The sequence below is a fragment of the Rattus norvegicus genome, chromosome 1 (genome assembly GCF_036323735.1).
Source record: "Rattus norvegicus strain BN/NHsdMcwi chromosome 1, GRCr8, whole genome shotgun sequence".
Taxonomy (NCBI): domain Eukaryota; kingdom Metazoa; phylum Chordata; class Mammalia; order Rodentia; family Muridae; genus Rattus; species Rattus norvegicus.
In genome coordinates, this window is record NC_086019.1 from 81,589,050 (window position 1) to 81,613,538 (window position 24,489).

The following is a 24,489-nucleotide window of genomic DNA, read 5'->3' on the forward strand; positions in this document are numbered from 1 at the left end:
AACACCAAATGCACAAAACAAAGAAGGAATATTGAAAGCAGTAAGGGAAAAAGTCAGGTAACATATAAAGGCAGACCTATTGGAATCACACCAGAATTCTCACCAGAGACTATGAAAGCCAGAAGATCCAGGTCATATGTCATATAGACATTAAAGAACACAAATGCCAGACCAGGTTACTGTATCCAGCAAAACTCTCAATTAACATAGATGGAGAAACCAAGATATTCCATGACAAAACCAAATTTACACAATATCTTTCTACAAATCCAGCGCTACAAAGGATAATAAATGGTAAAGCCTAACATAAAGAGGCAAACTACACCCTAGAAAAAGCAAGAGACTAATAGTCTTGGGAAAAAAACAAAGAGAAGAAAAGCACACAAACATAATCTCACATCCAAATATGAATATAACAGGAAGCAAGGATCACTATTCCTTAATATCTCTCAACATCAATGGTCTCAACTCCCCAATAAAAAGACATAGATTAACAAACTGGATACTCAACGAGGACCCTGCATTCTGCTGCCTACAGGAAACACACCTCAGAGTCACAGACAGACACTACCTCAGAGTGAAAGGCTGGAAAACAATTTTCCAAACAAATGGAAGGAAGAAGCAATCTGGAGTAGCCATTCTAAAATCAAATAAAATCGATTTTCAACTAAAAGTCATCAAAAAAGATAAGGAAGGACACTTCATATTCATCAAAGGAAAAATACACCAAGATAGACTCTCAAACCTAAACATTTATGCTCTAAATACAAGGGCACATACACACATAAAAGAAACCTTACTAAAGCTCAAAGCACACATTGCACCTCACACAATAATAGTAGGAGATTTCAACACCCCACTGTCATCAATGGACAGGTCATGGAAACAGAAATTAAACAGAGATGAAAATAGACTAAGAGAAGTCATGAACCAAATGGACTTAACAGCTATTTATAGAACATTCTATCCTAAAGCAAAAGGATATACCTTCTTTTCAGCACCTCATGGTACTTTCTCCAAAATTGACCATGCACTGGTAAAAAATAGGCCTCAACAGATACAGAAAGATAGAAATAATCTCATGCATCCTATCAGACCACCATGGGCTAAAGCTGGTCTTCAATAACAATAAGGGAAGAACATCCATATATACATGGAAGTTGAACAATGATAACATGGTAAAGGAAGAAATAAAGAAAGAAATTAAAGACTTCTTAGAATTTAATGAAAGTGAACATGTAACATACCCAAACTTAAGGGACACAATGAAAGCTGTGCTAAGAGGAAAACTCATACCTCTGAGTGCCTGCAGAAAGAAAGAGAAGAGATCATATATCAGCAACTTGACAGCACACCTAAAAGCTCTAGATCAAAAAGAAGCAAATAAAGCCATGAGGAGTAGAAGGCAGGAAATAATCAAACTCAGGGCTGACATCAACGAAGTAGAAAGAAAAAGGACTATACAAAGAATCAACTGACCCAAAGCTGGTTCTTTGAAAAAATCAACAATATAGATAAACCATCAGCCAGGCTAATGAGAGGACCCAGAGAGAGTGTCTAAATTAACAAAATCAGAAATGAAAAGGGAGACATAACTACAGAATCAGAGGAAATTAAAAAAAATCATCAGATCTTACTACAAAAGCCTACATTCCACAAAACTTGAAAATCTGCCAGAAATGGACAATTTCCTAGTCAGATACCAGGTACTGAAGTTAAATCAGGAACATAAGAACCATTTAAACAACCCGATAACTGCTAAAGAAATAGAAGTAGTCATTAAAGGTCTCCCAACCAAAAAGAGTCCAGGTCCAGATGGGTTCAGTGCAGAATTCTATCAGACCTTCTTAGAAGATCTCATATCAATACTATCCAAACTATTCCAAAAAATTGAAACTGATGGAGCGCTACCAAATTCTTTCTATGAAGCCACAATCACTCCTATACCTAAACCACACAAAGACCCTACAAAGAAATAGAAGTTCAGAACAATTTCCCTTATGAATATCGATGCAAAAATACTCAATGAAATTCTGGCAAACCAAATCCAAGAGCATATCAAAACAATCATCCACCATGATCAACTAGGCTTCATCCCAGCCACTCAGGGATGGTTTGATATATGGAAAACCATCAACGTGATTCATTATATAAATTGAAAGAACAAAACCACATGATCATTTCATTAGATGCTGAGAAAGCATTTGACAAAATTTAACACCCCTTCATGATAAAAGTCCTGGAAAGAATAGGAATTCAAGGCCCACACCTAAACATAGTAAAATTCACATACAGTAAACCAGTTAACATTAAACGAACATTAAACTAGATGGAGAGAAACTTGACGCAATCCCACTAAAATCCGGGACTAGACAAGGCTTCCCATTCTCTCCCTACTTGTTCAATATAGTTCTTGAAGTTCTAGCCAGAGAAATCAGACAACAAAAGGAGATCAAAGGGATACAGATTGGAAAAGAAGAAGTCCAAATATCACTATTTGCAGATGGTATGATAGTACATTTAAGTGATCCGAAAAGTTCCACCAGAGAACTACTAAAGCTGATAAACAACTTCAGCAAAGTGGCTGGGTATAAAATTAACTCAAATGAATCAGTAACCTTCCAATACACAAAAGAGAAACAGGCTGAGAAAGAAATTAGGGAAACAACACCCATCATAAAAGTCCCAAATAATATAAAGTACCTCAGTGTGACCTTAACCAAGCAAGTGAAAAATCTGTATGATAAGAACCTCAAGCCTCTGAAGAAAGAAATGGAAGAAGACCTCAGAAGATGGAAAGATCTCCCATGCTCATGGATTGGCAGGATTAATATAGTAAAGATGGCCATTTTACCCAAAGCAATCTACAGATTCAATGCAATCCCCATCAAAATACCAATCCAATTCTTCAAAGAGTTAGACAGAACAACTTGCAAATTCATCTGACATAACAGAAAACCCAGGATTGATAAAACTAACCTCAACAATAAAAGGACTTCTGGGGAAATCACTGTCCCTGAACTCAAGCAGTATTACAGAGCAATAGTAGTAAAAAACTGCATGGTATTGGTACAGAGACAGACAGATAGACCAGTGGAATAGAACTGAAGAGCCAGAAATGAACCCACACACCTATGCTCACTTGATTTTTGACAAAGGAGCCAAAACCATCAAATGGAAAAAAGATAGCATTTTCAGCAAATGGCACTGGCTCAACTGGAAGTCACCATGTAGAAGAATGCAGATTGATCCAAGCTTATCACCCTGTACAAACTTAAGTCCAAGTGGATCAAGGACCTCCACATCAAACCAGATACACTCAAACTAATAGAAGAAAAAGTAGGGAAGCATCTCGAACACATGGGCAGTGGAGAAAATTTCCTGAACAAAACACCAATGGCTTATGCTCTAAGATCAAGAATCAACAAATGGGATCTCATAAAACTGTAAAGCTTCTGTATGGCTAAGGACACTGTTGTTAGGACATAACTACAACCAACTTATGGGGAAAAGATCTTTACCATCCTACAACTGATAGAGGGTTTATATCCAAAATATACAAATAACTCAAAAAGTTAGACCACAGGCATACAAATAACCCTATTAAAAAATGGGTTTCAGAGCTAAACAAGGAATTCACAGCTGAGGAATGCCGAATGGCTGAGAAACACCTAAGGAAACGTTCAACATCTTTAGTCATAAGGGAAATGCAAATCAAAAGAACTCTGAGATTTTTACCTCACACCACTGAGAATGGTTAAGGTACAAAACACAGGTGACAGCAGAGGCTAGCAAGGATGTGGAGAAAGAGGAGCACTCCTCCATTGTTGATGGCATTGCAGACTGGTACAGCCATTCTGGAAATCAGTCTGGAGGTTCCTCAGAACATTGGACATTGAACTACCTTGGGACCCAGCTATACCTCTCTCGTGCATATACCCAAAAATGCCCCAACCTATAACAAAGACACATGCTCCACTATGTTCATCGCAGCCTTATTTATAATAGCCAGAAGCGAAAGAACCCAGATGCCCTTCAACAGAGGAATGGAAACAGAAAATATGGTACATCTGCAAAATGGAATATTACTCAGCTATCAAAAACAATGCCTTTATGAAATTCATGGGCAAATGGATGGAACTGGAAAATATCATCCTGAGTGAGGTAACCCAAGAACAGAAAAACACATGGTATGCACTCATTGATAAGTGGCTATTAGCTCAAATGCTTGAATTACCCTAGATGCACAGAACACATGAAACTCAAGACGGATGACCAAAATGCGAATGCTTCACTCCTTCTTTAAAAGGGCAACAAGAATACCCTTGGCATAGAATAGGCAGGAAAAGTTTAGAACAGAGGCAGAAGGAACACCCATTCATATCCTGCCCCACATGTGGCCCATACATATACAGCCACCCAATTAGACAAGATGGATGAAGCAAAGAAGTGCAAGCTGACAGGAACCGGATGTATATCTGTCCTGAGAGACACAGCCAGAATGCAGCCAATATATAGGCGAATGCCAGCAGCAAACCACTTAACTGAGATCAGGACCCCTGTTGAAGGAATCAGAGAAACGACTAAAAGAGCTTGAAGGGTCTCGAGGCTCCATGGGAACAGCAATGATAACCAACCAGAGCTTCCAGGGACTAAGTCACTACCCAAAGACTATACATGGACTGACCCTGGGTTCCAACCTCATAGGTAACAATGAATAGCCTAGTATGAGCACCAGTGGAAAGGGAAGCCCTTGGTCCTGCCATGATGAACCCCTAGTGATCATGATTGTTGGTGCGAAGGTGGTAATGGGGTAAGAATGTGGAGAGGAACACCCATAGGGTAGGGGATAGGGAGGGGTTAGGGGGATGTTGGCCCGGAAACTCTGAAGGGGTATAACAATTGAAATGTAAATAAGAAATACTCAAGTTAATAAAGATGGGGGGGGGAAGGAAAAAATGGAAATTAAAAAGTACACCCAGAGACAGAAAAAGTTGTGAGTAAAAGGAATGGAAAGAAAAAATATAAGAAAAAGACAGGCTGAGAAAAATCAGAAAAAAGTAGTAAGAATTTCTTAAAATTTGAATCTAACAAAATGCCTACTAGCATTTTCTTATGTAAAAAATAGTCATTTATGTTCATATTTTCCTAATTTTAAATGAGATAGAATAGGTTTTCTTTCTATGACTCTCTGATGTCTTTCCAGATGACATACAATATGAAGTTTATAAGTATGTGTGGTTCACCCAACTAGAAAACCTTAGTTAAATTCTAGTGTCAATAGACAATAAGTGTCCCTTTGAATGAATCTCCCCATAAATATTTATTACAATGGCATGTTATTGCACATTATAAGGTTAGTCTTGCTGCAATGTGAAGAAATGATAAGAAGTGTTTAGCAAGACAGATGATATAACAGTCAATTAAAAAGACAAAGTGAATAATTGTATCCAAAGGTTCAAAACTGCATCAATGCTTACACAACTGACTTTGAGAAAGCAACAACAAAATAAGAAAGAGAAAGGGGAAGAAGTGGGTGAAGCGAAAAGGCTATAGAGAGACTGTGAGAGTCAGTATGTGTCATACTAACATCTTTGAAAAAGAAAGGCAAATCCAAGACCCTCTCCCTAACCAACTGAGGAACATCTCTGTCCTGAGCCAGCAGGTGTTACTCCTTGACAGGGGTCTGAGAGGGAAAATCCAGGGGATCAGAGGTAAAAAAAAAGATAGGACAAGTTGCTTTAGGAGATGATCTATAAGCTATGTCACATGCCAAAGAAGCTTATTAAGAAGTACAGAGATGCTGTAACATAGCTCTCTGTACCCAGATCCCACGGAGAGAAAGCTGGTCTCCAGGAGTGCTGACACACAGGCTTACAGGAGGGTCAATACACTCTCAGAGTGGATAAGGAGGTTATGGATGGGAAACCAGGAAAGAGGACAACATTTAAAATGTAAATAAAAATATAGAAGAGGAAGGGGAAGGAGGAGGAGGAGGAGGGGAGGAGGAGGAGGAGGAGGAGGAGGAGGGGAGGAGGAGGAGGGGAGGAGGAGGAGGAGGAGGAGGAGGAGGAGGAGAAGAAGAAGAAGAAGAAGAAGAAGAAGAAGAAGAACAAGAACAAGAACAAGAACAAGAACAAGAACAAGAACAAGAACAAGAACAAGAAGAACAAGAAGAACAAGAAGAACAAGAAGAACAAGAAGAACAAGAAGAACAAGAAGAACAAGAAGAACAAGAAGAACAAGAAGAACAAGAAGAACAAGAACAAGAACAAGAAGAACAAGAACAAGAAGAACAAGAACAAGAAGAACAAGAACAAGAACAAGAAGAACAAGAACAAGAAGAACAAGAAGAACAAGAACAAGAAGAACAAGAACAAGAAGAACAAGAAGAAGAAGAACAAGAACAAGAAGAAGAACAGGAAGAGGAAGAGGAAGAGGAAGAGGAAGAAGAAGAAGAAGAAGAAGAAGAAGAAGAAGAAGAAGAAGAAGAAGAAGAAGAAGAAGAAGAAGAAGAAGAAGAAGAAGAAGAAGAAGCAGCAGCAGTAGTAATAGTAGTAGTAGTAGTACAGAAGTAGGGACAGAAACATACTAGGAGAAGCTATTGGAATTAGTCGGCGCTTTCGAGGCAGTTGGAAACCTAGTACAATGTAAATTCCGTGGAACCCATGAGAGTAACTCTACCAAAGGCTTTTAGTATTGGGTAACAGGGATCCTAAATACACTATCTCCTATAACCATGCAAAGACCGAGTGGAAAAACAACCCAGCCACAAAACCTTCAATGTACAGTTTGTCCTGTCTGCAGAGTATGCTATACAGGATAGAAGGAAGCCTGTCATTGGATAAGAAGGAAGGAGGGGCGGAAGAGAAGTTTGAAGGAGGAGGAGACTAAAAGAGGGAGGAAGAGACAGGACAGAGGAGAGATAGAGGGGAGAAACCATGGCAGGTGATGTTAAGATTCTGCTCTGTATATTTACAGATTGTTATCAATGTTCTTAAGGGATGGATGGTACCGGGCTTTGTATGTTTAAATGGGCAATTATATCTTACCAATTGGGTCAAAGATTACTGTGCTGTGTGTTCTTTTATGTGAGGATTTGAGTATAGGAAAGTGTGTGGCGGCAAGAGACACTAGGTCGCCGAGGGGTGGGGATGTGTTTCCACCAAGATATCTAGTAGATATCTGGGGCACTGCGGCGTGGACCTAGCAGGGTAAAAGACAACTACTCTTTTTTATTTTTATATTTTTACAACAACAGTGCTAGAACAAGAGTCAATCAGAATTGTCATCGGAGAGACTTCATCCAGGAGTTTATGGGAGCAAATGCAGAGTTCCACAACCCAATATTAGGTGGAGCTCAGGAAATCCTGCAGAGGAAGGGCAGGGAAGGATCAGAGAACGAGAAGACACACCATGAGAACAGGGCTCTCAGAATCAACTGACAGGGACTCATGGGAACTTTGGAGATCAGGGAGTCTGTAGGCATCTGACCTAGACCCTCTGCATATATGTTGGTGTTCTTGTGGAAATCCTAACAGTGGGAGCAAGAGCTGACACTGACTGTTTTGCTTTCTTCTTTTCCCTTTTCTTCCTACTGAGTTGCCTTATCCAGCTTTTATCTGATTGTATATGCCTGGTCTTACTATAACTTCTTATGCCCTGTTTGATTGATATCCTGGGGGGGGGCTGCTCTTTTCTGAGGAGAGGGGGAAGACTGAGATGGAAGGATTTGTTTGGGAAGGAATACATGAAAGAATAATACATTTATTTATTTATTATCTATCATCTATCTATTTATTTATTTTGAAACAATTCATCATGGAATATTAGCTCCTTTTGCAATAGGTCAATAAATAAAAAATAATGAAGAAGAAATTATAAAGATATTCCCATAAACAAATAGAAGTTAGTAACAGTGAAGTCAATAGTGAAATTCATCAAACAATCGTGATTGTTGAACTGGTGAAAATCTATACAAACCATTAACTAGACTAAGAAACTGACATGAAATGAGTTGTTAAAGGGATTCCTCTATGGATATTACTTCCCTCCCATCATGCATGCATTCCTGAGAATATATAAAGGTCTGGAGTGTCCTATGAAAATAACATACAACTTGAATGTTCCTTTACCTCCAAAGCTTGAAAAAGCACGCTCTACTTCATCAAACAGTCAAAGGGATCCTCTCCTTGAACTTCAGTAACCTTGATCCTAGACAACAGGAATTTTCAAAGTTGATATAAGGTTATATTACATGATATAAATGCAAATGGACCCTTGTCATATGTGTCAGTCTCATTTTAAACAACGAACTTACTTTAATTTATAAAAAATAGTTATTTATCTAAAAATAACTATAGCATCTTATATGATATTCTCAGGGAGAAATGGGACAAAGTCAGCAAGAAGTTTATCAAGCTGAGTTGCACAATTGGGGCACAGAATATCTCAAAGGCCTCAGATTCTGAGCACACAGTGGTCCTGGAGAGATAACTCCAGCTTTTCAGGGTGATAAGCCAATTTCCCAGGAACCATAACCTTAACTCCTTTGAGGTCCATACTGAGACAGAGTCCACTTTTCCAAACAGACCTAAGTTCCTTTAGCTCTTTCATAGGGGCTTCTGTGACGTTTTGGACCACTCTAGCTCTCAGTGCATCTACTAATCATGTGCCTCAAATACATGGGCATTAAGAATGGTCCAGTGTAGGAAGGTGTTCCTGATGGTGCCAGTATCAGAAGAAACTCGTAGTGATTTCGTCTCAACATTCTTCTCAATATACTTTTATATGAATTCATATGGTAGTTGCATTAAGCTTCTATGGTTAAGAGCTGTTACGAGGTAGGGACAAAGCAATCAAACACAGTGTATAGAACAAGAGAGACGGGGGCTGGAGAGATGGCTCAGCAGTTAAGAGCACTGACTGCTCTTCCAGAGGTCTTGAGTTCAATTCCCAGCAATAACATGGTGGCTCACAACCATCTGTAATGGGATCTGATGCCCTCTTCTGATGTGTCTGAAGACAGCTACAGTGTACTTATATATAATATTAAATAAACAAATCTTTTTTTAAAAAAAGAACAAGAGAGATTTAACATAGCACACTTCCATAGAATTAGACAGGAAAGGGAAGTAAGACAAAATATATTGGTTCACAAGTTACAATCTGTCAGACTATTGAGCAATGCTGAATTTCAAATATGATAATAGTCACTGTATTCAGACAAGGCAGCTCCAGTGAGTCAGATTACATGATAAACATCATATTGGGTTCAGGCATTCCATCCATCAATAATGAATAATAATTCATCCAAAAGTGATAAAGGGAAGATAGAAAGATAGAATGGGAAATCTAGAAAGAAAAGAGGTCATTGATGTGTAGATGGCTCAGTATGAATTTTTTCATTCACAGGAAGAAAAACTAATAAAAGGTCTAAACCAGAAAACAAATGCTAGTCATAGCTTTGACATACTTAAATGGAGAATTTTCCATAAATTTATTTTGAAAAGGAGAAAAATGTCTCTCAGCCTGGATATCAAGGGAGTTTGATGAGCTTTGTATATAATCACAGTGAATTCACTGACATATGGTAGCACTCAGAAGCAGCAATTCACAGAATTCCCTGTGGCCCTGCTCCATGTGCAGTGCTCCTCACTTAAGCCTGGTCCTATCCACTGTATGATGTTGTTTCTTAGGCTCTGGAACTGACAAGACTCTCCTCACTTTTTTATTCAAACACTGTGCTCATGTCCTAAAAGTCTCCCAAGTTTCAGAATATACCAAGAATGAGCAAAACCATACCTGTCAATAGTGAGCTTTCTCCTTCAGATTTCATTTAAGACTCCCCTTCTCTATTCTCACAGTGAAGTGCTGAGGATAATAATAACTGTGTTTTCCCTGTCATCCCCAAAACTGATGCAGAAAGATATTTATAGTATCAAACAAAACCAACTGAAATAATTCTCTATTGAAACACAGAAATTCTGGCTCAATCTACAAAGAACAGCCAGCCTCATTGTGTTTGAACCATGTTGTTCAATGTACACACTGTCCCTTCAGTCACACAGAAGCACCTAGTTCAAAACATCTATTTTAATAATAATCTCTTTTAGTTTCTTAAATGATTTTATGATGTCATTAATGGCTTATGTCCCTGTGATTTTAAGGTCAGTAACTTGTGGTCTGGAAAGAGAAGGCAGTGGTTAAGAACACTTGCTGCTCCTTCAGAGAATATGCCCTCAACTCCAGCTCAAGGTTGAATTGATATGTCTGGGCTCTACTTGCTCCAACACACACATACCCATGAACAAGCATACATGTAAATAAATGTTATTTAAAATAATAAACATGAATCTTAAAAGAAAAGATTAGCAACTTTTATTCACCAGGAAAGAATAGAAAGAGCAGAATTCATCCCCTAATAAGAGTGATGTGGGGGCAGGAGACACAGTACAAGTAAAAGTGTTTACTCAAAGCATCTGTATCTAAGTTTAGATCATACCACCTGCTTGACATTGCTGGGTATTGTTGTTCACCTGCTTAGAAACACACCATACACACCACACACACACACACACACACACACACACACACACACACACCACCACTACATTATTTATTACCTATTTATATATCAATCATTTATCTACCTTCAACCTACTTTATATCTCTCTGAATGTTTTCATTTACATATATGTATATATGTATATATCATAAATATGAATGAAAATGCAGAGGTCTCACAAAATAGGAAGGGAAACATTGGAGATTGTGGGAAGCATTGATCTGCACAGAATGGAACAAACAAGAGAAAGTTTTAAAAAAACAAACAAACAAAACAAAACAAAACAAAAAACCAGGAAATAGCTCTCATTTTATGTGAAAGCCTTTTCAGGGTATTGCTTCAATACTAAGCAATAGTGGCTCTCCCATATTCTCTTCTACATGTAGGTACTCTGGTCATCTGTGACTTGGTATAAAAAGCTTATGTACTTACTGTGTGCTCTGAGAAACCACGGTAGAAAAGTCCTGTAGTGAGGAGTTGAGTATGCCTTGCTGAGATAAGACTCTGGTTCCTCACAGGTTTATAACTTCCTGGTCTTTGTCCTCTAAGGACCTGTGACTTTCAACTCTAGATCCATGGCAACAAGTGCACAGAGGATTGAGAATAATTTTTCAACAACTTTGCTTTAGACAGCAAATCCACAGAAGCAATTATCAGGAGTTGAGAGAAAAATTTTTCTGTGAGTCTTTAGAGTATACAAGGTGTCACAAGCAGAGCCACACAAGTCCTATTCCAGGGATTCACAAGGAAGTTACATGGCTCTGTTTGAATCTGGGAAGATCTGACTGCTTATCTTCAAGACCTTATATCTTGGGAGATTTCAGAAGTTGAATAACCAGCATTAAAAGACATTAGAATGGGAGATTTCATAGATCATTAAATCTCACTTATTAGAATCAGCATTTTCTGAATGTTTCTTGCTTGTTTTGTATACTGCTGTAGTCCATTAGTCTTGATGTCTAAAGAAAATACTTTGCATGTATTTACCACTATACATGTGAATAGCTTACGTGTGACTCCAATTTGAGCTATTATAAATGAGACTTCTCTAAACTTCATAGTAAATTTATTGCAATGCATTGTGTACATGTAATTTGATAGCATGGATTTCAGAGTCAATGGATTTTTGAGGTCTACAGGGTTTTAAAAATAAATTTATTTACTATCTTAAAATTTCAAGTATATATACAATGTAGCTTAATCATATCTACTCCCCTACCCCTTCTCCAATATATCCTTTCTGGTAGATCTCCCTCCCAATTTCACATCTTTTCTTTTCTTTATTTGTCATTTTTAAACATCACCCACCAAGTCTAATTAGTGATATCCATATGCTCGTGGACATGTATCATTCACTATGCCTTGGACAATGTTTCAGTTTTCAAACACCCAAAGAAAAGTGACTCTCCCGCTCTTAGATTCAATCCACTGCAAATAGGTCCATATATATGAGTAGGGCCTCAGTAACTCCTCCCCTTACCCATGTTGGAATGTGCCACTTAAAACTGAATTAATTTTGCAGAGCCTTGTGTGGGTAACTACAGGAGCTCATAAGGGCAGCAGACATGTCATACACAGAAGACAACATTTTATATCTGAACACTTATAGCCCCTATTTCTAACCAGTTGACTAGTTATTAGTCTTTTTTAACTATAGCCTACTACAAAGGAACTTCTCTGACAAAGGTTTAGTGTCATACAAATCTATGAATACAAACACAAACATTTAAAAAGCATTTGGTAATATGACCATTTAGCAAAACAGCTATAACGGGTTATCATATAGGGTCTATTATTTCCAAAGCCTTGGGAATTTGACTGTATTTAAAAGACCAGGCATGAACTCTCTCTTAAGACATGGCCCACAGATTCAATCAAAAATCAACTGGTTACCTCAGGAACAGCTGTGCAACAACTGTACTGGGAAGCATATCTTGCTTGGGTAAGACATTATTGTAGCATGCAGGGTTCACTGCTGAATAAGAATGTCTTAGTTGGGCTGGAGAGATGGCTCAGCCGTTAAAGGCTAGGCTCACAACCAAAAATATAAGAATGTCTTAGTTAAGGTGCTGTTGATGTAAACAGACATCATGACCATGGCAATGCTTATATAGGAAAACATTAAATTGAGGCTGGCTTACAGATCAAAGGTTTCATCCATTATAATTGTGGCAGGAAACATAGTGACCTGTAGAAAGACATGATGCTGGAGAAGTTCAATATCAAGATTGACAGGCAGCAAGAAGGAAGACAGAGACACATTGGCAAGATTTGAGTTTCTGAGGCCTAAAGCCCTCCCCCCAGGGACCCAAGTACTTCAAATGGACCACACTTCTTAATAGTGCAACTCGCTATGATCAAGCATTGAAACACATGAGTCTATTGAGTCATTCCTATTCAAACCATTACATTCCACTCCTTGCCTCCCATAGGCTTGTAATCATAAAATAATGCAGATGTGTTTTCAGTACAACTTACAAATTCCCCATAGTTTCTTTTAAAGTCCAAAGTTCAAAGTCTCTTCTGAGATTCATGCATACTCTTAGCTATAATCCCCTGTCAAATCAAAATAAAAAAAAAAGATCATGTACTTCCAAAATATAATGGCACAGGATATATATTCTTTTTCACAAAGGTAGAGAACAAAGTAGGAAAATGCTGAACCAAACAAGACTGAAATCCAGCTAGGCAGACTCCAAACTCTGCCTCTCCATGTCTGATGTCAAAACACTCTTCAGATCTCTTACTCCTCTCATCTTTGTTTAAATGCAACACAATTGTTTCTAATAGGCTAGTTCCACTCCCTTTTAGCAGTTCCATGGCAGATATCCTATGGCTCTGGCATCTCCAACATATTGGGGTCTACAAGGTAATACAGGCTTCAGTTCATAGCTCCATGCAATGGCCTCTAGGGCTGTCTAGACCACCCTGCCTAGAAAAGGGACATCACTACCACACACTTGGTCTCAGTATCTTTCCTCAGTCTCAGCCAGAGATTCCATAATCTAATTCCACTATCCCAGACTCTCAAGACAGAGCCATATTCCTGATGCTGCCAGGTTCTGCTGCTTATTGGAGCTGGAATATGATCCCCTCCTTCAATGACATCTTCACCAGCTTTCTGTCTTCAATGAATTCCTTCACTGCCTAAGTTTGATTGTCCTAAAACTCAATCTGTAGACCAGGTCGGCTTTAAACTCAGAGGTTCAACTGTCTCTGCCCCTGAATCCTGAGATAAAAAGCTTATGTTTTCACACCAGACTCTAAGATTTTATTGATTCTTTTTCAAAAGTTGGAGTCATAACTGAGTGTAATCTTGCCCAAAGCCACCACTCCTTTTATTCCATTTAACAGCAGATTTTTCTTTGTTCTATTTCTGTCCTTAAAATCAGGATTTAGCTATCTTCCACTTTCTGATGTTCCTTTTCTGTTAAAATTGTACATTTTGTAACTTTCCCTTCTCAGCCTGCTCCATTTCATTATAGATTTGCAGAAGTATGGCCATTAATAACCACACAACATAGTCTACACAGGGCTAATTTAAAATTGCCATAAACACAATCAATCCAAAACTCTACAATTTAACCTAAGACAAGTCTTTCAGACAAAGAAAAATAAAACTCCACAATCTTCACTAAAATGTCACAAGGTGGTTTCTAGGACAGATACTATCACATTCTATTTCTCTGAAACCTCTCAGACAAGGCCCCCATAGTTCACTGTCACCCATGCTTCTACTAGTATGGCTCACTAAATTCCATTTAAAGCATTCAACTGTTTCTTTTCTAATTCCAAGTCCCAAAATTTTCCAGATTCCTCCAAACAAAATCATGGCCGGGCCTATTACAGCAATATTCTATCCCCCGGTACCAACTTCTCTCTCTCTCTTTGTTATGGTTTTATTACTGTGAAGAGACACCATGACCATGCGAATTTTCATAGATGAAAACATTTAATTGTGGTTGACTTAAAGCTCAGAGGTTTAGTTCATTATTATCATGGCAGTAATCATGGTAATTAAATTCAAACACGTGAGTCTATGAGGATATGCCTGTACAATACAACTATATTTTGAGATGATAGTCTTAGATTATCAACAAAAGTTACCATATAAAGAAGCAGGAGGGAGGATAATGAGTAGTAGGAAACAAAAGTCCACATGAGGAACTGAATGGGTTGGGTGGCTCTGGATACAAGGAAGACTCTAGGGCAGTACTTGGCACTGTGAATACACTCTACCTGCTCCTTTTCCCTGCTGAAGATGTTCACTATGGTGACACTATCTCAAACAATGAGACTCAAACACAGACTGTTAGTAAAGCAGACCAAGAACACATACAGTGTTTCAGAAACAAAACCAGCACAGCATCCAAAATTGAATATTATTGCCATCCCTGTTCTTAGGAGGACCAGTCATTCTCATGGCATGTGCACAAGCCAGCTGAATGAACAGTGGGAACTGATGTATTTGATGGTTCTGCATAGCAACTTTATCCGTTTTGTGCTGCTGAGCTGATTGTGATTGCTTGAAAGCACCATAGGACATAAGTGTTAAAAAGGGAAACTCCCCAGGATCACAGTAAGTTTACATATGAAGTTATTCGGGAGAAATTTTAACCCATGATCATAAATATCTTGACATTAAAGGAGTAAACAAGTAGGATCTGAGTTTGTGGAAGACCATTCTCAGAAAGGACATTAAAATTCTTCTGTCTGTTGCCCTCTGGATTCAGGTCCTAGGTCTGTGTTCCCTCCAGTCTCTTCAGGTGAGAAGTTTAGCAACGGAGAAATAAATTCTGTTTTGTATGTCTATAATATGTGAGAATATTTAAGCATATGGGTGCCTGGGTGGCATAGTGTGCATGTGCCGGTTAGAGCACAACATACACTGCCATTAATTCCCCTCTACATGATTTGACACACAATCTCTTCATTTTGATATTTGCTGCTGTATACATCAGGTTAGTTGATGAACAAGCTTCTGGAGACTCTCCAGTCTCATCCCCAACTCTGTAGCAGACCGTTTGCTATGTCTTCTCCTTACTAATTGCCCCTATTCCTAGAACAAATATATATATTTGCGAAATGCCTTTATTTCCTCCCTCCTGTGGACCTTACCAAACAAGCCCCCCAAGTCAATCCCCATTTCAAAAGATCAGCTCCCAATACTTAGAAATACTTTTTACCTGGAACAACAAGTAGCCATACATAGCAGGACCCAAGAATAACTTCCTACCGGAAAACACATAGAGAGCACATACTCCTAAAACCCAAGGAAGGTAACAGAAATCAAATAACAAATATCCACCCAACAAAGAAAGACCAGATATCAGTACCCACACTAATAATTTCCCTAATCCCAGATGCCTACACACCGAATTTAAACACAGTAATGGCCAGGGTAATATAGCCTCATTAGAGCCCAGAGATTCTACTAGAGCAGGTACTGAGTATTTCAACATAGCTAAAGCTCAAGGAGAAGACTTTTAAACAACTTTTATAGACATGATTAATGTCGTTAAAGAGGAAATGAATAAATCCTTAAAGAAATCTATGAAAGCACAAATCATGGAAGGAACTAAAGACTTGAAAGTAGAAATAGAATCAAACAAGAAAACATAAACTGAGGGAAATCTGGAAATGAAAAATTTAGGAATTTGGAGAGGAAACTCAAGACATAAACTTCATCCATTCAATAAAAGAAATGGATGAGGGAATCTCAGGCACTGAGATGAAATGGATATTATATTGGACAATGAAAATGTTAGATGTTAAATCTAAAAAAAAAACCTGCTGACATGAGACATGCTGTGAAAAGACCAAATTTCAGAATAATAGGAATAGATCAAGGAGAAGAAATCCATGTCAAAAGCACAAAAAATATTTTCAACAAAATAATATAAGAAAATTTACTTATCTTAAAGAAGTAGATACCTCTCAAAGTACACCAAATTGACAGGATCAGAAAAGAAAGTGCAATCCCAACATAATAATTAACACAGTAAACATACAGAACAGAGAAAGAATATTAAAAATCATCAAGGAAAAGAAACTAATATGTAAAGCCAGACTGACTAGAATTACAGCTGATCTCTGAATAGACTCTAATACACAAAAGACCTGGATAGGTGTGCTACAGATTCTAAGTAATAACAGACCCACCCTAGAATACTATACAAAGCAAAGCTCTCAGTCATAATATAAGGAGAAAGTAAGGCATTCCATGATTTATTTAAAAAGCTCTAATGGCCCAATGGGATGAATGGGATGATATTAGATAAACCACCCAATAAAAGAAAGAGAGAACCTATAGAGACCCTATCCAGAGGTCAGGCATGACCTCCAGGTAAGGGATGGGGTCACCCACACACCCATCTCAAAAATATTAACTCAGAATTGCTCCTGTTTAAAGGATGAGGACAAAGAGTGGAGCAGAGACTAAAGGAAAGGCCATCCAGAGACTGCCTCACCTAGGAATTCATCCCATCTGCAGACATCAAGCCCAGACTCTAATGCTAATTCCAAGAAGTGCTTGCTAACAGGAGCCAGTTACAACTGTTCCCAGAGAAGCTTCACCAGACCTGACCAGTAGAGCCAATCATCAGACTGAGCACAGAGACCCCAGTGAAGGAGTTAGGGGAAGAACTGAATCAGTTGAAGAGGGTTGCAACCCCATAGGAAGAACAACAATATCAACCAAACAGAACCCCAAGAGCTCCCAGGGGTTAAACCACCAACTAAAGAGTATTGGTCACACACACACACACACACACACACACACACACACACACACACACACAAACACACACACACACACACACTCACAAGAAAATAACTAATATCAACAAACATCGTTCATTGATATTAATGGTCACAATTTCCCAGTTAATAAAAATCACAAACTAACAGAATGGATGTGAAAACAGGATCCATACTTCTGCTGCTTCCAAAAACATACTTAACATGAAGGACAGACATCATCACCTCAGGGTAAAAGTAAGGAAAAGTTACTCCAAGTAAATGAAACTAAAAAGCAAGATGATGTAGCCATTTTTTTTTTCTTTTTTTTTTTTTTTATTAACTTGAGTATTTCTTACATACATTTCAAGTGTTATTCCCTTTCCCGGTTTCCGGGCAAACATCCCCCTCCCCCCTCCCCTTCCTTATGGGTGTTCCCCTCCCAACCCTCCCCCCATTGCCGCCCTCCCCCCATAGACTAGTTCACTGGGGGTTCAGTCTTAGCAGGACCCAGGGCTTCCCCTTCCACTGGTGCTCTTACTAGGATATTCATTGCTACCTATGGGGTCAGAGTCCAGGGTCAGTCCATGTATAGTCTTTAGGTAGTGGCTTAGTCCCTGGAAGCTCTGGTTGCTTGGCATTGTTGTACTTTTGGGGTCTCGAGCCCCTTCAAGCTCTTCCAGTTCTTTCTCTGATTCCTTCAGACTTCAAACTAAAACTAGTCAGAAGATAGATGGAAAGACCCTACACAGTTATCAAAGGAAAATTCTGCCAAGGGAATATTTAATCAAGCAGAAGGGCACCCAAGTACATAAAAGGAACACTACACTTAAATAACATTTTTGAAACACATACACACACACTGAGAGTGGAAGACTTTAACACTTCACTCTCACTAGTAGACAGGTTATCCAGACATAAAATAATCAGAAAAATGCTAGAGCTAACTGATGTTGTTAACCAAGTGGACCTAACACAGACTGAACATTTCACCCAAACACAAAAGAATATATATTGTCTTTTCAGCACCTCATAAAACTTACTCTAACGTTTACCACATATGCTTATCTAAGTAGATACATGAAAACTGACATAACATGTCTGAAACCTGGCAGCCATGAACCAAACCTGAATATCAACAGAACTTTCACTTGCTTGGTTAGAGTTACTCCAAGATATTTTATATTATTTATGAATATTGTGAAGGGTGTTGTTTATCTAATTTCTTTCTCAACCTGGTCATCATTTGTATAAATAAAAATCTACTGATTTCTTTGAGTTAATTTTATATCTAGCCACTTTGGTGAAGTTATCAGCTGTAGTAGTTCCTGGTAGAATTTTTGGAAATGTTTATGTATACTATCATATCATCTGCAAATAGAGATACTTGGACTTCTTCCTTTCCAATTTGTATCCCCTTGATCTCATTCAATTGTTGTCTTATTGCTCAGGATAGAATTTCAAGTACCATATTGAATAGATAGGGAGAGAGAGGGCAGCCTTTTCTAGTCCCTGATTTTAGTGGAATTGCTTTTAAGATTTTTTTTCTATTTAGCTTGATGTTGGTCACTGGCTTGCTATATGTTGCTTTGATTGCGTTTAGGTATGTGTCTTGTATTGCCAATTTCTATAATAATTTTTTTTTCAGAGCTGGGGACCGAACCCAGGGCCTTGCGCTTGCTAGGCAAGCGCTCTACCACTGAGCTAAATCCCCAACCCCTCTATAATACTTTTAACACGAAGGAGTGTTGGATTTTATCAAAGACTATTTCAGCATCTAGTGAAGTGATCATGTGATTTTTTCTTTCAAGTTGTTTATATGGTGGGTTGCATTGATGGATTTTCATGTACTGAACCATCTCTGCACCCCTTTGTTGAGTCTTTGGGTGATTTAGGTATCTGGGTGACTGTGGACTCACAGAATAAGTTTGGCAGTATTCCTTATCTTTCTATTTTGTGGACTAGTTTGAAGAGTATTGTATTATTTCTCTTTGAAAATCTGATAGAATTTTGCACTAAAATCATCTGACCCTGGGCTTTTTTTGCTTGGGAGAATTTAGTGACTACCTCTATATATCTAGGGGTTATAGGGCTATTTATACAGTTTACCTGATGTTGATTTAACTTTGGTAAGTGGTATCTGTCTAGAAAATTGTCCATTTCACTTAGATTTTCCAATTTTGTCTAGTACAGGATCCCCCCCCCCCACATTTTTATTAAATTGGGTATTTCTTATTTATATTTCAAATGTTATTCCCTTTCCTGGTTTCCTGTCCATCAGCCTCTAACCCATCCTCCTCTCCTTCTATAAGGGTGTTCCCCTCCTCATCCACCCTTCCTTAATGCCCCCACCAACAATCCCCTATATAGGGGATCTAACCTTAGCAGGACCAAGGGTTTCCACTTCAACTGGTGCCCCAACAAGACTATTCACTGCTACACATTCAGTTGGAGCCCAGAGTAAGTTCACAGGTAGTGGCCAGTCTTTGGGTAGTGGTTTAGTCCTTGGAAGCTCTGGTTGGTTGGCATTGTTCTTATGGGGTTGGAAGCTCCTTCAGCTCTTTCAGTCCTTTCTCTAATTCCTCCAACGGGGGTCCCATTCTCAGTTCAGTGGTTTGCTGCTAGCGTTCACTTCTGTATTTGACATATTCTGGCTGTCTCTTAGGAGAGATATACATCCAATTCCTGTCAGTATGCACTTCTTAGCTTCATCAATCTTATCTAGTTTTGGTGGCTGTATATTTATGGGCCACAGGTGGGGCAGGCTCTGAATGGCTGTTCCTTCAGTGTCTGCTCTGAACTTTGCCTCCCTATCCTCTCCTATGGGTATTTTTGTTCCCCTTTTTAAGGAGTGAAGCATCCACATTTGGTCATCCTTCTTGAGTTTATGTGGTTCTAATTATGGTTTCATGTTGTCACAGTTATTTAGAAAGAAATGAATCAATAGATAGCAATAGATATTTTTTATGTATATCTGAATTGCTGCTTCTCCTCCCAGTGGCCCATCACTGAGTCCTGCCCCCCCCATCTTCACTCCCCATTGTGTCTGAGAGGGTGGGACATCACCCCACCCTGATACATCAAGTCTTTGCAGGATTAGGTAAATCCTTTCCCACTGAGGAAAAACAGGGCACCCCTCTGTTACCTATGTTCTGGGGGCCTGTGTCTAGCCTGTTTATGCTCTTTGCTTGGTGGCTCAAACTCTGAGAGTTCTCTGGGGTATAAGTTAGTTGATACTGTCGGTCTTCCTGTGGGCTTCCTATCCCATTCAAAGCCTTCAATCTTTCCCCTAACTCTTCCATAAAGGTTTCCTGACCTCAATTCAGTTTAGCTGTGGGTGTCTGCATCTCTTTCAGTCAGCTGCTGGGTAGAGCCTATCATAGGACAGTTATGCTAGGTTCCTCTCTGTAAGAATAACAAAGTATCATTAATAGTGTCACAGATTCTTGCTTGCCCATAGGATGGGTCTCAAGTTGGGCCAGTTGTGGTTGGCCATTTTTTCAGCCACTTTCCCATCTTTGTTTCTACATTTCTTTTAGACACGACAAATTTTGGTGGAAAGTTTTGTAGGTAGGTTAGTGTCCTTATCCCTCCACTTCAGGTTCTGCCTGGTACAGAAGGTGGCCTCTTCAGCTTCCATGTCCCCACTGTTAGTTATCTCATATAAGGTCACTGACATTGACTCCTGGGAGCATTATCCATCCCAGGTCACTGGGATTTTCTAGAGATTCCATTCACCCTACCCCTGGCAGCTGCATATTTCTATTCATTCTCCTAGCCCTCTGAGCATCTCTCCTGTATCCTTCCATACATGATCCTGACCCCCTATTCCACTCCACTCCTCCAGCTCAGATTTCCCCCTGACTTCAGCTTCCCATTACTATCTATTCTACTTCACTTTCTTAGTGAGAGTCACTGGTCCCCCCTTAAGCCTGCCTTGTTACTTGGCACATTGAGTAGAAAGTGACATAGATGCACACCAGAATCAGGATGACTTGAGTGGCTCTGGCTTCAGGTGAGACACAAGAATGGTGGTCACTGTGGATGTACTGGACCTGCTTCACATGCCTGAAGAGCAAGTTCACCATGGAGACTGTAGTTCAGGCCATGAACCGCAGATAGAGAACATCAATGAAGCAGATCAAAAATAAATATAGTGGACACTACAGAACTTCCAGAACCAACTAATAAGCAGTAGGCCACATTTAATTTCTTAGTGAAATGTCTGTTCGGATCAAGAACAGTCACTCTCATAGCAATTCTGTTTCAGATACACTAGCCAGTTGAAAATACAGGAGAGAACAATGTACCTGATGGCTCTCTGCTTAACCTTTATCCTCCTAGAAATGCTGGGGGTAACTTGCAAGCAACTCAGGAGCCAGGTGGAATAATGGGAAGCTCCTTGGGCTATACAATGCAGGCATATAACAAATTTAAATCTACTGTCATCCGGAAATATTTCAGTCCCAGCTCTGCTATTGTTTGATGAATGCCTTTTGAGATCACAGACATGAAGTTGGCAAAAATGTCACCTGCTTTAAAAACTCATCTTTAAATATAGACCTGAAATAATAAACCAGAAGTGACCAGTTACTCAAGATTCCTACAGCTGTCTGAGGAAATAATCACCATTGGCAAATTCTCAGGAACCATCCTCTTGTCATCTAAGAAAAGACAAACATATTCACATCAAGAGACATAAAAATAAAATACTTTAGCATGGATTTCCTTTGTGTTTGTTTTCACATGTCTCTGATTTCTAGAAAATCACTTAATTGAGGCTGGCTGACAGTTTCAGAGGTTCAGTCCAGAACCATCACTGTGGGAATTATGGCGGTCTGCAGGCAGACAGGAAGCTGAAGAAGCCAAGAGTTCTACATCTTGATTCAAAGGCAGCAGGAGACTGTCTCAACAATGGGTATAACTTGAGTATAGAGACCTCAAAGCCTGTCTCCACAGTGAAACACTTCCTCCAAGGCCATATCTACTCCAACAAGGCCTCATTTCTTAATACTTCCACTCCCTATGGGGCAAGTATTCAAATACCTGAGTCTTTGCAAGCCGTACCTATTCACACTACCACAGAAGGAATTGAAAGAATCTTGAGTTTTAAAACTTCTGTCCATTCATCAAAAGGGTTCTAGTATAATTCTTATTGGCACTTGGAGATTTCTACACCTTGCAATGGTACAAAAAGCTGCAGACCTAGGTGGGGAAGCAGACTTTACTTCAAATCCACAAGTGCGTGGAAAGTTACACTTTTCAAATAAGCTCCAGAAGTAAATGAGGAACCAGAGTGGGAACCAGATATGATCTTGCTTAAGGATCACAGGTAGTGGAAAGATCCACACTCAGAAGACAAGTTATAATCCCAGGTATAAGGTCTTAGCTGACACAGAGAAAGACTGGAAACAGAGGGCCTGACTTTCAAAGCTAGTCCACCAGAGGAATAGGATACACCAAATCTACTAGGACATACCTCTTCACAGAACATTGGAATAACCACGAAGATAGAAAGAAAGAAAGAAAGAAAGAAAGAAAGAAAGAAAGAAAGAAAGAAAGAAGGAAGGAAGGAAGGAAGGAAGGAAGGAAGGAAGGAAGGAAGGAAGACAAAAACAAAAAATAGAAAAGAAAGAATACCCCATCTAACACACTGACTCCAGATGTACAGTCCTGGCTCAAAAACATAAGCAAAGTTTCTCCCACAAATCAGTGGCCCCATCATAATGACACCAAATGAAAATTACCTAGAAGAACTACCAGACAAAGAGTTCAAAAATGATATTAAGTATGTTCAAATAATTAAATAACATGAATAAACTCTAAAAGAACAAAAACAGAGAATGGATGAAATAGGAAAGGAAATGGTAAGATCTGAAAATAATAGTAGAAATGCTGAGGAATAACTGACCTGAAATGATACTGCAAAGAAAAAAAATGAATAAGCCAAATAAAATCCTCAGTAGAGAGCCTTATCAAGAAAAGGGAACAGGCAGAAAACAAATAGTGAGTTATGGAAGTCCAAATTGAGGAATGAGATAATGTAGTAAGTATCAATAATAAATTGAAAAGAAAATATGAACAAAGACTGGAGGAACTCTAAAACACCATAAAATATCTGACCTTCCGATTTTGTGCATTGGAAAAGGGAAAAACTGTGGTGAAGGCATGCAGAGTATTTTCAATTCTCTTTCCAAACCTAGAAAAGAAATGTGTGTCCAATAATTCTGCAGAATTTCAAATATATAGAACCAGAAAAGAAACCCACTGTGTAATATAAAGTTGAAATATTAAAAACAAATATTAATGAGTAATTAAGTAATTATATTTAAACTAATAATTTTAAACTCTTCAAAATTTGAAAATATAAGACCCAGTACATGGGCCTACTAGATCCTCAAAGAATAACTAATACTAACACTCCTCAAATTGTTCCAATAAATTGGTAAGGAAAGAATGCTTCCAAATTCTTTTTACAAAGCCAGTGTTCTCTTGATGCCAAAATAAGACAAAGACTCAACGTAAAAACAGACTTATAGGTGACTCTTCTTGAAAAATATAGATGCAAAATCTCAGTAAAATAGCTGTAAACTAAATTCAAATTAGTCTTTCCTATCTCACTCTCTGTTTCCTGCCTGATTAATTTATTTTATTTTATTTTTCCTTTTTCCTGACATTCCCCTACACTGGGCTATTGAGCTTTTCACAGGAACAAGAGCTTCCCCTCCTATTATTGCCAGACAATGCCATCCTTTGCTACATGTGCAGTTGGAGCCATGGGTCCTCCTATGTGTACTCTGATTGGTGGTTTAGTTCCTGGGAGCCCTGAGGGATCTGGTTGGTTAAAATTTTTGTTTTCCCTATGGGGTGGCAAACCGCTTCAGCTCCTTCAGTCTTTTTTCTAACTCCTCCATTGGGGTCCCCATGCTCAGTCTGATGGTTAGCTTCAAGTATCCTCATCTGTATCAGTAAGGCTGTGGCAGAGCTTCTCAGGAGACATCCATATCAGGCTCCTGTTAGCAAGCACTTCTTGGCATCACCAATAGTGACTGGGTTTGCAGTACCTAGGTGTGGTAGGATGGCCTTTCCTTCAGGCTCTGCTTCACTCTTTGCCCATGTATTTCCTTTAGACAGGAGCAACTCTGGGTAAAAATTTTGAGAAGGGTGGGTGGCCCCAATCCCCA

The 24,489-nt window shown here is 38.9% G+C and overlaps 1 protein-coding gene and 1 pseudogene across 1 annotated transcript in view; both read right to left on the reverse strand.

Annotated features, from left to right (window-relative positions):
• Positions 1–10,563, reverse strand: part of Vom1r47 (vomeronasal 1 receptor 47) — a 129,920-nt gene extending 119,357 nt beyond the window's left edge. Inside the window, exon 1 of the mRNA XM_063270359.1 lies at positions 8,136–10,563. The gene's annotated coding sequence lies outside the window, so the exon portion shown is untranslated. The remainder of the gene's footprint in view (positions 1–8,135) is intronic.
• On the reverse strand, positions 14,600–15,249 carry Vom1r-ps54 (vomeronasal 1 receptor pseudogene 54; annotated as a pseudogene).